Here is a 14,478-nt window from a genome sequence, read left to right as displayed (position 1 = left end):
TAATTTTCCTATAAGCTCTCTGAGCTTGTAGTCGGTCATAAGTAAACTGACGAAATCTGACAAAAAGCAGTACACCCATCGAACTGTGTGCATGAGCGTTTGAAAGGTGTGCGGATTTTTTTGTTAGAATTAGTCAGCTTAATTGCTCATGATAATGCGCTAAATTTTAACTATTTAGTGAATGGTACAGCCTTGTTTACTTTATTTGAAATATACTACTCTTAATCAATTACTATCTCCGGTACAGCACGACAACGTAACGTCAAAATCATTCTATGGAGACGTTCATATGAAAAGTATTCAACTTATCCTGACGGGACGGTGTCATGAATTTCTACTCTATTGACGGAAGCTGGTGTGTCATGTGAATCGTACTTAAGACTTTTTTTGTTTTACAACCGCAGCTGTAGATGTTCTGCCAGATCCGGATGGTCTAGCGAATAGTCGAAAACTAATTTGGACTTAAAGGATGGTTTTTGTTTTAGTGTTTCGGATTCTCCTCGTCAGTAACTAGCACCAACTGGACTTGCAGGGAAATTCGTGCCGTGCCAAACTTTTAGGCATATTTAAAAATATTTCGGGTCTAGTAAAAAAGGTAACCGACCTGTGAATCGTGTGGTAAAGTGGTAAAGTTCAAGTGCATTGATTAATAAACCTTTTTTCAATCGTCAATCTAAAAGCAGAAGACCTGCACTGCCGTTATAAGCTTAGTATTGTCCCATGTTCTATGGGATTCCCTATATCCATGTGACAATTATGCGTAGAACGACAGTGCACATGTCATAACCTACGTCGCTTGTGTGTGTTTTCTTCTTTCATTCTCTCGTGTTCGGCAGAAAACAATTACAACAGAACCAAGTTTTGCTTCACAAACGTATAACATCATATATATGGTTAATGGGTAATTTTAATTTTCCCCGAACAATGATTTGCATTGTTGAAAGCTTTTGTATGACAACATGCGATACACGTTTTGAAAAGCTACAAAAAGCGGCCGCATTAATTTGAAATTAAGAGCCTTTATTTGTAATCTTTCCACAAAGAATTCTAATTGCCATTGTCATTTTTAAATGCGATTGTATCCATTTTTTTCAGTTAACAATAATCCTTTCATTGTCGGAGTGAACCGAATGTGTTCATTTGTTTGTTGAAAGCAAATTTGTCGCATTTAACGTTAGTGGGTTGCGGTAGAATCGACGATGACTGGATGTGTGCCAGGAAACGTATCATGCGCCGCACGAGGGATAATAATTGGTGGGTTCTATACAAACCGTGAGCACTGAATCTTTTAGAAATTGGAAAGAATGCATAATAAAAAAAATCGACTAAACCATTCAGTTGCAACAATTAGATCTTCTAATGCAGTGGTTCTCAACCTTTTTTGTACCACGGACACCTTAGAAATCACCATGGAGTGCGCGGACCCCCACGGATAAACATCGATTTTGTTGCCATCAAAATGTTATTTTCAGTTTGTTAGGAAGCAAGATCTGAAACTTCAATATACACTCGGAAAATATATTTTTGTTCGCGGATCCCCAGCAACGACTTCGCCGCCCCCTAGGGGTCCGCGGACCCCAGGTTGAGAATCACTGTTCCAATGGATTCTAAGTTAATTTTTAATATTTCACAAAAAAAAACTACTAGGATAGAGTATTGTCATATAGCGGCGATGTTGACTATCCTTGGTGTATCATATCATTATGGTAAGGTGGGGCAAATCCGACCGTTGGGTTGTTATCGAAAGTCGGAAGCAATAGGCGATCTAATATCTATGTTGTTGTGTAGAGCATCGAAAATAATCGTAATGGTGGTATGACAGCACTTTATTAGTCTACATTGCTCAAACGACAAAAAATGTGTTTTTACAATTTTTTATTTGATTTTTGTGCATCATTTACTACAAGATATTTCTGATTGTTAAAGTGATAGCATAAAAAATGTAAGTGGATTTAAATTCTTTGATTGAAGTCCTACAAAGTGCATAGATGAATTAAGTCCAACATTTTTCATATTTTTTTTAATTGCATCGTAATGAAATATGACGTGGTGGGGCAAATTCGACCGCTTTTTTGTTAAGAAAATGTCTATTTATCAAACTGAAATATATTTTTATTGTTATTATTTATTATTTTTTTGCACGATAATTCATAATTACAAAGGAAAGACACAAAAACGTTATGAAAATAGTATTCGTCGAGCAATTGTTCCGATTCAAATGGGAATATCTTTACGTGCTATTGCTCGTGATTTTGACATTCCAAGATTGATATTGAATTCCATTTTCTTCATATTACAATTGATCGGTGTTAAGTCAGACCGGACTAAGTGACAAAATATTCATTTCGAGAAAAACGAGTTTAAAGTTTGCATCGCAGCATCCTTTACATTATGATTGGAAGTTAATTTTTGCCATAATTCTTGTTTATTGTCACATATTTCAAATCTGGCAAAAGTCGAATGTAACTGACGAAATTCTTTATCCAGTGTTATCATTATCTCATTTTTTGATGTTTTGCAACTTAGTCCGGTCTGACTTAACACCGACCAATTCAATAACACAACATTCATTGATTTAGCATAGAAAATCCATAAAATTTGGGTAATATCTGTACTAAATCAATAGAAAACATAGGCGGTCGGGTTTACCCCACCATTTTTGAAAACAACAAAAATGATCTTTTTCATAAAAATGTTGTATCTCAAAATTTTCCCAAGATTCATATAAAGTGCTATACATAGAAAGTTGCCCAGATGTCTAACCTTTAATTTGGTTTATAAAACAACTTGATCCTATGTAAAATGAGCATTTTACAACCAAAACCATTTACTAGGTCGGATTTGCCCCACCTTACCCTATGCTTTATTTCTCCCTAAGAAGAAAATCGGATTAAATTATTTTGGAATTTACGAACAGGAGGGCACGATGACCGTACAATTCATTGCTGTTACTCCGTAATGAATCAGCGAAATTGCACTGAGAATCAACAAAAGTAGCCTATGAGTAACTATTAGGGTTCCCCCACATCCCCTCCCCTCCTCCCTTCAGGTTTGACCCGCCCATCCGGGTTTAACCTCATTTCTCCGGGCCTAGTGAGACGACAAATTCTATGGCTGGTTTCAAACGAGTTTTTTCGGTATTATGGCACTTTCTCGCCCCTTTCCCTCTCTTTCTACTGTTAGCTGTCGTGCAGTGCAATGTTCGTTCAGCTTATCCTACACAGCGAGAGTGGCTAGTGCTTTTGGATTCTTTACGGTTAGCCGGGGCAGTGAAATTCTACATCTATCTAAACCGACAAAACTGTTCATAAAGGCGAAAAAATTACAGCTTAAGATGAACGGCACAGAACAGTGGTTTACGTGACGTTTTGTTAAAATAAAGCACACAGCGATGAATTTGCGTCAACTTGGCAATTCTCCAATCAATGATAAATTGATACACCGACGAATGACAAAAAGAATGAAAGACTTAATGTTTGACTTTTTTAACCTCACCAGACAAAAAACTTTTACTTTTTCTGTTTACGGAGGCTTGGAAGGGATCTCCGAGCCTGCCTTCGCAGGTAGCTTTGTGATAAGTGGTAGCTCGCCTATTCCACAAGTTATCTGTGAACGTGTCATCGATAATGCTTCAATACCTTCGAGCTCTCCAGCTGAGTAGTGATATTGGCACATTTGTAACTAATTTGGAGACACCAGAATACAATGTTTGGAAGTAGGGAATCTCTCAAGTCACCAGATGCAGTCGACTTGATACTGCTTTCCGTCTTTGAAATCGCCATGGTCCAGTGGGCGAGATCGGCGAGATTTTTCCAGCCGGTAATATCAGCTGACGTTTCATCAGTGTTGCAAATTTTTTTTTATCGAAATGTTCGAAGATTAAGGACTAAGATTCACCAGCTGTTTCTGTCTATATACGAATTTGATAACGATATCTACGTCTTTACGGAAATCTGGTTCGATGACCGTATTCAATCTCAATTTTTGGAAGATTTTCGACTGTTGGTAGAGTTTGAGGTTATATATCGGCTTTCAGTCTGGAGAAAATGTCAAACACGGTTTATGTACCTTATATCCGACGTTTCGGCGACACCGTGTTTGACATTTTCTCCAGACTGAAAGCCGATATATAACCTCAAACTAGTTTATTTCTTGTGTGTATTATTGCAATACAAATAGTTTACGGTGACGGCAAAGATGATAAAGTACAAGATATCCCACTGTCAAATTACACGAACAAATCTTCAACATCATTTTAGTGTCTTTCGAGTTGTCATTGAACCAGCAGAACGCACTTGTACAACTTTCTTTCAGCGTGCAATTGCGCGAGCATGTCAGTTGCTTTTGGAAATGTGGTTCTTTTCGCACCGGAATGAGAGTGAGCAGAATGGCAAATGGAATGAAAAATTATCAATAGGACAACCAATGAAATCCTTTCGTACTTGATCGGAACTAAATTTGGAAAGCACTTATGAGGAATGATTATGATTTTCGTTTGGAGAACTGGTCGGTGTTAAGTCAGACCGGACTAAGTGACAAAATATTGATTTCGAGAAAAACGGGTTTAAAGTTTGAATCGCAGCATCCTCTACGTTATAATTGGAAATTATTTTTTGCAATAAATTTTGTTTATGGTTACGTATTTCAAATCTGGCAAAAGTCGAATGTAGCCGAAGAAATTCTTTATCCGGTGTTATCGTTATCTCATTTTTTTATGTTTTGCGACTTAGTCCGGTCTGACTTAACACCGACCAACTGTTTGTATCGTTCATGAAATATGCTAGCATATCGTTTGTAGTGAACATTTACAAAGGACATTAAATCCAAAAGGGCCAACCAGTTACTTCTTACTGTAATATTTACTAAAGGGCTACATATTTTGGAAGCAGCATATAATAATGGTTTCAAGGGAATAGGAAAAAATTCGGCATGTAGATCTTTCAGGAACTGACCGAACACTTCATCATTAAAAAAAAAACTACAAGGGGCAGCCCTATGGGGTTGCACGAACTGTAGACGTATGACTATACTACTTAATGTAAAATATTTATTTTCTTAGTACATTTATAGTAATAATAAATCAAATATATTTTTTACGTATGGTTTAATCACAACCAATCAACATCGAATATTACATGTTAAACCAAACCTTCTTGGTTATCAGGTCATTTCATTTGTAGTAGGTGATCGAATCCGATTAAACTTATTTAAGAAGATCTGAAGAAAGTACAGAAAACTGTGACCGAACTAATATCTGGAACTAAATCTTTATAGAATAAGATTAGCTTGTAAAACCTTTTCGATTGTGTGTGGTAAAAAAACCCGGACCAGTGAAGAAAAATCAAATTTTAGACAATATAATTTCATTTCATGTATAGACCAAGACCAGTGGTCTTAATCATATATCGAAACTATAAATATATAAGAATCGAAAACAATTTTATATATGCACAAGATGCGTTTTTGCAACGGTTTTTCAAGTGGCAGTGTATTCATTCATAAATAGGCTTTGTAGTATGTACCTATTAGTAGAATCAAAGTACTATAGGCTGAGTGGAAATGAATCACGTGATGGGGAAATGAATCAATGAATTGATCAAACGTAAATAATAAACTTTCGTTGTGCATTTTAGTAACAAATTAGATCTATCTACCAACACATTCGCCTCAAACATCAAACCCAAGCGCACAAAGCAAAATGAATCAACGCTGATGATGATGGGTAGAGCGAAAGAGACTACTAACACAAAACACAAAAGATAGCATAGTGTTTGAACGGCAAGCACAGTCGCATTCATTGGGTAGCGTACCTCCACAGGCAGTGTAACGGACTTCTAACTCAGCTACACTGGCTGTGAAAACACACAACGCAGTGACCTGCTTCATCTGCCGCTCAACAGGCAACTGAGCTGCACTGGCGAAATCCGTCCGTTTAAATAGTCGATGATGACGTCATTCATAGAAGCGTAGCGCGCTAGGTACACAAATCTGTCGTGCTGGACTAGGGAAGCGCTATCTTCTGTGTGTAAATGCGCGATATTTTGACTAGGTTGTTCATTATTTAAATTTTTAATGCCATGATCTCAAAAAATTGGAATCTCTTCTTAGAACTATTTCGGGGCGATATGCGCAAAAAAATTGAAAATTTATCGTGAGATGGCTGAATTATATGCGTTTAAAATTGGACCACTTTTCGTTACATACCATTTTTGTAGAATTTGCAACGTGCACCCCTATATCGAAAACAAAGACGTAGTCCTACGTCAAAATAATGCGAGTCCCGGCAGACTGACTCAGCTGGGTATAGGTCTCTCCAATCTGTATTGGCAGCCGCAGAATGAAAACGAGAATCGAAAAATATTTTTCAAACAGACTTTTTCAGTAAACTTTCTTCGGTCGCAACCCGTCATTCTTTATCGCTTAGCTAATGCGCATCAGAGGGACGTGCTCCTTTCTCTTTGATAAAGTCGTTTTATCTACCATTCTATTCGCTTTCACGACGGTGCGAACAGAACGATATTCACAAACGCGCCGGAGCGACGAAAAGAAGAAAATGACAGCACTCATATATGCGCGCGCTTTGCGATACTCTTTAGTAGTATAAGTATGTGAAATGGGTAGATGATTAGTTCTATGTGAACACGTTCGATGGCGTTGCTGAGCTGAAGACTGAATTTTGTCGAAGTGAACAGGGTCTGGTGACGGTGTAATGTTTCCCGCTTTCCAATGTCGAGCAGCTCTAGGTCAGAATTGCTATCGAACCAGGGGAGTTCCTGGTGGGTAGTAAAGGAAGTACGAAATAAAATTGCTTTACAAAAAAAAGTTCGCCATGATTCACTCATTCAACCGATGGTTTTCAAACCTTCAGGGAATAAAATAAAACATGTTATTAAACTTACCCATGTTCTTTTCATTCGATTTCATAGCCATATCTTAATACACGTACCTTTCACGGAAATAATTTTTCGCCTCTTTCAAATACCCTAATTTTGAGTAGCTCAACTAGGGTTGTCGACGAAGAAAATAGTAGGCGGGGAGTAATTCGAGACAGTTCGTATTTTTTCTAGCGTTATTTTTTCCCTGCATCATTTTGTGCTATTTTAGAAGTTTTCCACAATAAAAATTAGTTTCAAGTAAAATTCTGAAAACGTTTAAGTGTTGATACGCGAAAAAAAGTGGAAGTGTCTTTCGGGAAGAACTGAAGAACAATTCTGCAGGCAATCAGCTTCTGAAACGGAAGATCCCAGGATGGTGGGGTGAATCCCAGTATGAAACGGTCTAATTTGAAGAATTTCGAACACCAGATTTGTTGCCGGAACAATATAATCTCAAGATCATGAAGATTCGACAAAATTCATCCCTAAGAAGTGGCATCAAAAGCCTTTAAGCAAGGACGATTTTCACATTTTGGATACCGGTGAGATCGTTTCTAATTGTTTCTTTGCGTTTTCTTTTTATATAACGCTACTAAATATATGCAGAATTATATAATCCCCAGCTCCCTTTTTTCGCCTTTTTATATCTCCGTCATCTATGAAAACTGTTTCGGTTCCGAGCGTTTTCCATAAGTAGATGATAGGACTATTATGAAATAAAAACTACAAGGGGCAGCCCTATGGGGTTGCACGAACTGTAGACGTAGGACTATACTACTTAATGTAAAATATTTATTTTCTTAGTACTTAGTGTGTGGGAAAAAACATCCGGACCGGTGAAGAAAAATCAAATTTTAGACAATATAATCATATCTCATGTGTAGAACAAGCTTTCTAGTTGCTCTCAAACAGATCCTAAAAGTTCAAACACCCATGGATAACCCCAAGTTTGTAGATGTGTTTTGATGTCACAGGATTGTAAAATGGTTAATATTACGTCATGAAAATTCAATTCTTCCGTGACAATTTTTTTTGCCTGCAAAATGACCTGTGTGTATGCAAAGCTCATGATTTGTTGGGATATTAGCATTGATCGGAAAATGCTTTCCAACGCTGCGCATTGCATACATACAGGACATTTTGCAGGTCACCAGAAGCTGTTCATTTTAACACCGCCAGATGTTCATTTTACCCACTCGCTATAAACATGTCTTATTTTTGGACATGTTTAGAAATCAAGAATTATGTTTGAAAAAATGTGTTTATGACGAAGTATTTTTACCAGATATGTACAAAACATGTCTAACAAGAAACATAAGGTGATAGTAATATCTCATTCACTTATTAGTTAGAAAATAATGACTTTGCTTAACGCGTTCATTTTACCGCCAGTTCCCCTACCTACCAACACATTCGCCACAAACATTGAACCCAAGCGTACAATTGAAAATGAGTCAACGCTGATGATGATGGGTAGAACGAAAGAGACAACTAGTACCACCACTATTAGCGCATTTCACCAAAATTCTACGCGGCCTTTCCCGATTGAAAGGAACGGCCACGCTTAGCCCATCTGTCATAATATCGTGATTTTGCATAGCGAAGGGCTGAATGATAACACATAATTTTGTTCCAAAAAACAGCCCTGCGTTATGCAACACTTTGTGCAGGTTGATTATATCAGTTGTAAGTGGGGCCAAATTCACCAAGTTCCGTAAAATTCCTTTTAAATTATAGAATTGATAAAATTGCTTAGATGAGCTAAACTAATTAATCAAATCCTGTTTTAAAAACTGTCCTTGCGTTTAAACCAAAATGGGAAGCTTATTACTACCACTACATTACTTAATTTCAAGTGCAAATAGCAAATACATGTGCTAGGTAAACCAAAAATTTACTGGCAACATTACAGCGGCATTTAGGAAGCAGTTGGAGCGGTCGCCTGTTGGACGACACAGTGTAGCGTCCCTCCACAGCCAGTGTAACGGACTTCCAGCTCAGCTAGACTGGTTGTAAAAAACAGAGCGCAGTGATCTGCTTCGCCAGCCGTTCAACAGGGAACTGAGCGTGTCTGGCCAAGTCCGTTCTTTAAATAGTCGATGATGACGTCATTCATAGAAGCGTTGCGCGCTAGGTATACCAATCCGTCGTACAGGGCTTGGGAAGCGCTATCTTCTGTGTGTTAATGCGCGATATTTTGACAAGGTTGTATATTATTTAATTTTTTAATGCTATGATATCAAAAATCTTTGGGTTTATCTGTTGGAATCAATTCTTAGAAGTATTTCGGGACGACATGTGCAAAAAAATTTGAAAATTTATCGTGAGATGGCTGAATTATATGCGTTTAAAATTGGACCACTTTTCGTTACATACCATTTTTGTAGAATTTGCAGTGTGCACCCCCATATCGAAAACAAAGACGTAGTCCTACGTCAAAACGCTTGTAAGGACGTGGCCAGATGTGTGGAGTTGAGCGAGTCTACGTCATTGTAGATCGTTGCGAAGTCTGATATGACAGTGGATATGCTCAATTCTGCAACTCCATCTACGATTTGTGCAGGTGTTCGTGCTATGCTATGCTATGCTATGCTATATCTTAATACACGTACCTTTCACATAACACTGCTCATAAGGTCATGTACAACGTTTAGGTTAACTAAATAGTTTTTGTGTGGAAATTTATTCTTCCACTTGGAGGCATTCTTTCTACTTTGTATGTGTATTAGAGCATTGCAAAAAAAAAACTCTCATTTTCATGTTGTGACAAATGTTAAAGTAAACTCAGATACCAAATTTCACACCACTAAAATTTAGAAACATCATTTTTTTTTTTTCAAATTTAGTCTAAAAACCTCATTTTGTCATCAAATGCCCTAATACCCCAACTTTCCGTATTTTCCTTGAAATGAAACATTTACCATGTGATTCCTGAACATTTTTCAAACCGAAAATAGTAAACTTTCATGATAATTTATTGTTAAAAGGAGTTGATATGTGGTATTGAATGATAACATGTGGAATCGAGACTAAGTGTCAAAAAAACTAATGTATCTGAACTTTACCGATGGCAAATCTGTTTTTTTTTGTTGGTTAGGATTCTTAACGTTCATCAAGGTACATTTAATAAAATTTGGTTGAAGAATATATGCATGAGAAAATGAGAAAATTTAATATGAATGACGAAATACGCTAGAACCCCAATTTCTCGCATTCCGACAAAGGTTGCAAAAGTTCTCCGTCGGAGTAGGTTAGGTCCACCGTTGGGGACTAGACCGAGTAGTTCGCGATTGCCCAGATTGTCTTCGTACGGGAAGAGCACTAAGTCTCGACTCACAAGCAGCTTTCCGACTGCCATATAGAAATTGCCAGTCTGTGTGGATGTTCCAGAACTGGTGGTGTGTCGAGGAGTGGTACTGTAACCCTACTGAAAGAACTAACTACTAAGTAGTTGGATCAGAGTGTGTGATATGCACATAAAAAACAATTCTCGAAGTGATGGCCTTAAGCTAATGATGGGGAAGAATCAATTTCTGGGCCAGAGCAGCTGTTTTAGCGTATCGGGTGGCAGCCGAAACCTGTTCCATGAGATGGTGGTTTTTGTACATTTTCCCCTGCTCCTCGGGGCTTTTTGCTTTTCTCCTATAGAAAAGCTATGCAATCACTCTGAAAATCGACTTTTTTAACGGAGGCCCGGAGAGCTGAGTCTTTCATACCAGCGATTCTCAACCTGGGTTCCGCGGACCCCTAGGGGGCCGTGAAGTCGTTGCTGGGGGTCCGCGAAGAGGAAAATCTTTTCCGGACGGATATTGAAACTTCAAGTTTTTTTTATCGTATCAGACTGAAAATAATATATTGACAGCATATAAATCGATGTTAAGCCGTGGGGGTCCGCAACCGTCCAGGGTAATTTCGAAGTGGTCCGCGATGACCCTAGGCGATTTCAAAGGGGTCCACGGAGCGTTCGATTCGATTTAATGTGGTATCGTTATACCGTATGTGTGTGTCGGTAACACGGGTATGACCAATTTGCCTTTCTGATATAGAAAGGTTATGCAATGGCGATTTTTGAAATTTCATGTCGTGACCCCCCGTTGAAAGCAATTTTTTTGTTCCGGCTTATATGGGAATTTCATATGTGACCAGGCGATTCAGTCTATAATTCTGGAACCATATAACCGATCCGTACGAAATTGTATGGCTGCCAATAAGGATAAAATCCCTTTTATTTGAGACTAACCTTGTGAAAATCGACCCAACTATCTCCGAAAAACTTGTGAGTTAGGTGATTTTGAAAGATGATCACTCTTCCTGGGACTGCCAGAACCTTTTATGGTAGTCAATGTGACCAACGAGACCTCGAAAGGGGGAGATGAGGATTGATGGGAGGTGCAACTAATAGCATTTTTTATTTCACATTTGATACTAGGTTTGAGAAAAGCGGTCCAGTCATCACCGATTAACCGATTTGATTTTAATTCGGAAATACATATGCCTGAGACCCGGGACTTCCGGAATTCTCGATAGTGGGCAATAACTTCAAAGAATCTTTGATTGGTCATCACTGATCTAGATCTGCGAATCGAAGTAATTTGATGTCCATTTCAATAGATTTTGAACCTCTGAGTTATTACGATTCAAACGGTTTATATGGGAAATTCCTGTGAGGAATCCAACCTATAACGCCGCAACCAATAGTCAGATCTGGATAAATTTCAAATTAATGGAAGTATTACATCATTCATTTCAAATCGAGTTTGTAAAAATCGATCCAAAATTCGAAATAGGTGTGACATTAATTTAGGAACTTGGCAAGTTTTACGGGGTATCAAAAATCGTCATAGGCTTGATAGATCAAGCCCTGGCCAAAGAGCTAGATATCAAAGGGTCGACTAATTCGCTGTGTTTACGCTGGGCGGGTGGGTCTTCCTGGTTTGATGTGCCTGCCATGTCCGTTGATGGGTCCGTCGTCGTTTTCTTGTTGTTTCGCTGTCTGTCATAGATAACTTTTCCGTTTTTCCGTCTCTGAGACCTTAAACTGCCATTTCTTTGGTTGCGTCCATCTGTTTTCTTCTTCTTTTTCTGCATTAAAACCACTTGTTCTGCAATAATGCCTGTTTGGCGGTGGCGGGCGTATCTGGCATTTCCCTGCAGCCATGGTTGCGAAGGATTCGGCAGGTGTTGGTTCCTGTGCGCCCTCTATTATTGCTTCGTAGTCATTTCGTGTTTGGATGGGGAATTGTTCTACGGCTTCAATTTCCGTGAGGTTCATACATGCCATAATCGCTTATACGTTGTTTTGTTTAGTGCATTCGGGACAGGTGACGTCCGTAGTCTTCTTCCTCGTCGTGCGTCTTTGAGCAATTATTACATCTCCGCTTGCTTATGTAGTTTTCTGTCAGATGGTTGCATCGAAGACAATTCTGGCACAGCACTGTTTTCCTATAGAACGAAAAATCTGTCTTGCTCAGGAAGTTTCGGTGCTCTAAAGGTTACGCTCTCTCACATGGTTGGTTCCTTTTTGCCGTTTACGTGTCGATTCAGATGGTAGATTGTCATCATTGGGTATTCGCACTCTATCTCTTCCAAGATTACCTCCTCTGTAATATCGAGTGGAACACCCGCGATTAAACCAGTGACGGACACCAAGTGTCGTGGGATGTACGCTCGACAAATTTTCGCCTTCAGTTCTGCGTCTGTCGTAAGTCTACTCGCGATCTGGTAATTATTGAAATATACCATGAGATTATTTCGCCCAATCTGCACCATTTCCGTAGCGTGAGTCTTGTACAATACCATCCTCCGCAGTGCACGGGCTATAAGGATAATTTGTTGATTTTCAGATTTCCGTTCTGCGTTTCGATCAGCTCAACCATGACTCTAAGCGTTCCTTGATCGCCATGCTCATACTGATAGTTGACCTTTTGCTAGTCTTGGTCGGTATTCAGGGTGTCGACGCATTTCTGAAAATGAAATTCCCTGATTTTCCAGGTTTTTCCAGACCTTTTTAATATTTTTCCAGAGTGCTCAAATAAATCAAATTAAGTTCACATTTTTCAATGTATATCGTTTGAGCTTACAACCTGTAGTGCATTTTAGTTAGTTTTAAACATTTTGTATCTTCCATTTCAAATAAACTACTTTTGGTCTTGCAACTGCCATGTAATTTAAATATTTCCAAATCTTAACAAGTTTCATCCTCTAAAAATTTAAATAAATACATTTTTTCTAGATCACAAGGCCTGATTGTGACGAATCTTGGATCAATGCATTGCAAACTCATCGTGGTGCTTCTGGAAATCACAGACCAACAGACATAACACTCGAAAACAATGCTTCGCCTAATATAACGATTATTTTAAATATAGTTTTGGTTGGGGCTGTGATCGTATTTGCGATAAGGCCGTGCCTGGCATATGCACAAGTAAGCTGAGGATAGACCACTAGTGAAAAATTGTTTCCAGGCCCGATGGATGACCGACAAGCAAATGAGTGTATGGGAACATGTATAAAAGGACGAGCTAGTGTTCTGGAAAAAAATGGCGGATTGACTTTTAGGGATGAATTTCCTCATAGTGTTATGTATTTTAGTCTGAGTGGAAATGGTGATGAGTCCGGGATCTTCCGTTAAGTAGGTACCGTTTTAACATACTCTCTCATATTCCAAATACCCTTGAAGGTGGTCGTAACCCATTCTTACGTCAATTTGCAATGTAAAGTTTGTTCGCGACAAAGTATGGAAACCCAAAAACACATAGATCTCTTGATACAATCAATCAAAAATGAAATATTTTTCAGAAATATGGACGTATGACTTTTTTATCTAAAAATACATAATTCGTTGACATGTTAAAGGCGCTTTCACAAATGAGTCGAAAGAAATGCGTATTAGAAATAATATGTGCGGTCCAAACGGAAATCAAAAGATATTGGATATTTGAATAGTTCTAAAAAGCTTGGCTAATCGGCAAGCTCTGTTCACACTGTTTCCAAAACGTCTAATTCTCGATTGCCATCAGCTACATATAAAAGAAATGCAAAATACAATCTTAAGAAACGACCAAATGGATTCGATAGTGAGATAAACATTCTGTTCGTACACTAATAAAATAAGGCCATTACAAATCTTTTTTAAAAATTATGTCCAAGTACAATTTTTTTTCTGAAGGGGGGGGGCAAACAAAAAATAAATATTTATTTTAATAAACATAATTTTTTTTCTTTTTACATTTTCTTTCGATTGTTCTCGTGGACGTTTCCACAGGGTGATTTCGTATAGCGGGGTTGAGCTATTTGTTTTACTAGAAAAATTCAAGCAAACATTACTGAATCAATCAAAAGTTCACATGGGAAAGGGATGCTAAAGTTTTCGTTTTAAATAATTTTCCGAACAGTGCAATTTTTAAATTCCCAATAAAAGCTTGAAAGTTCTCTAAGAACTTAATGTAAACATTTAAGAGTACTTTAAGGTATTAACTTTTGGTTGCTTGAATAGTTTTCGTTCCGTTGTGGCGGCACATGGACCGATTGTACACACAAGGCATGAAAATCGGTCAAAGGTGAACCTGCTTGATAACAATGTACAGAAACAGGATTGCAACAT

The 14,478-nt window shown here is 38.1% G+C and overlaps 1 protein-coding gene across 1 annotated transcript in view; it reads right to left on the bottom strand.

Annotated features, from left to right (window-relative positions):
- LOC131682135 (adenylate cyclase type 9) overlaps positions 1 to 14,478 on the bottom strand; it is a 102,990-nt gene that overhangs the window by 71,607 nt on the left and 16,905 nt on the right. The gene's annotated exons all lie outside the window — the stretch shown is intronic.

The sequence above is a fragment of the Topomyia yanbarensis genome, chromosome 1 (genome assembly GCF_030247195.1).
Source record: "Topomyia yanbarensis strain Yona2022 chromosome 1, ASM3024719v1, whole genome shotgun sequence".
NCBI lineage: Eukaryota > Metazoa > Arthropoda > Insecta > Diptera > Culicidae > Topomyia > Topomyia yanbarensis.
This window is presented reverse-complemented; position numbering and strand designations above follow the sequence as displayed.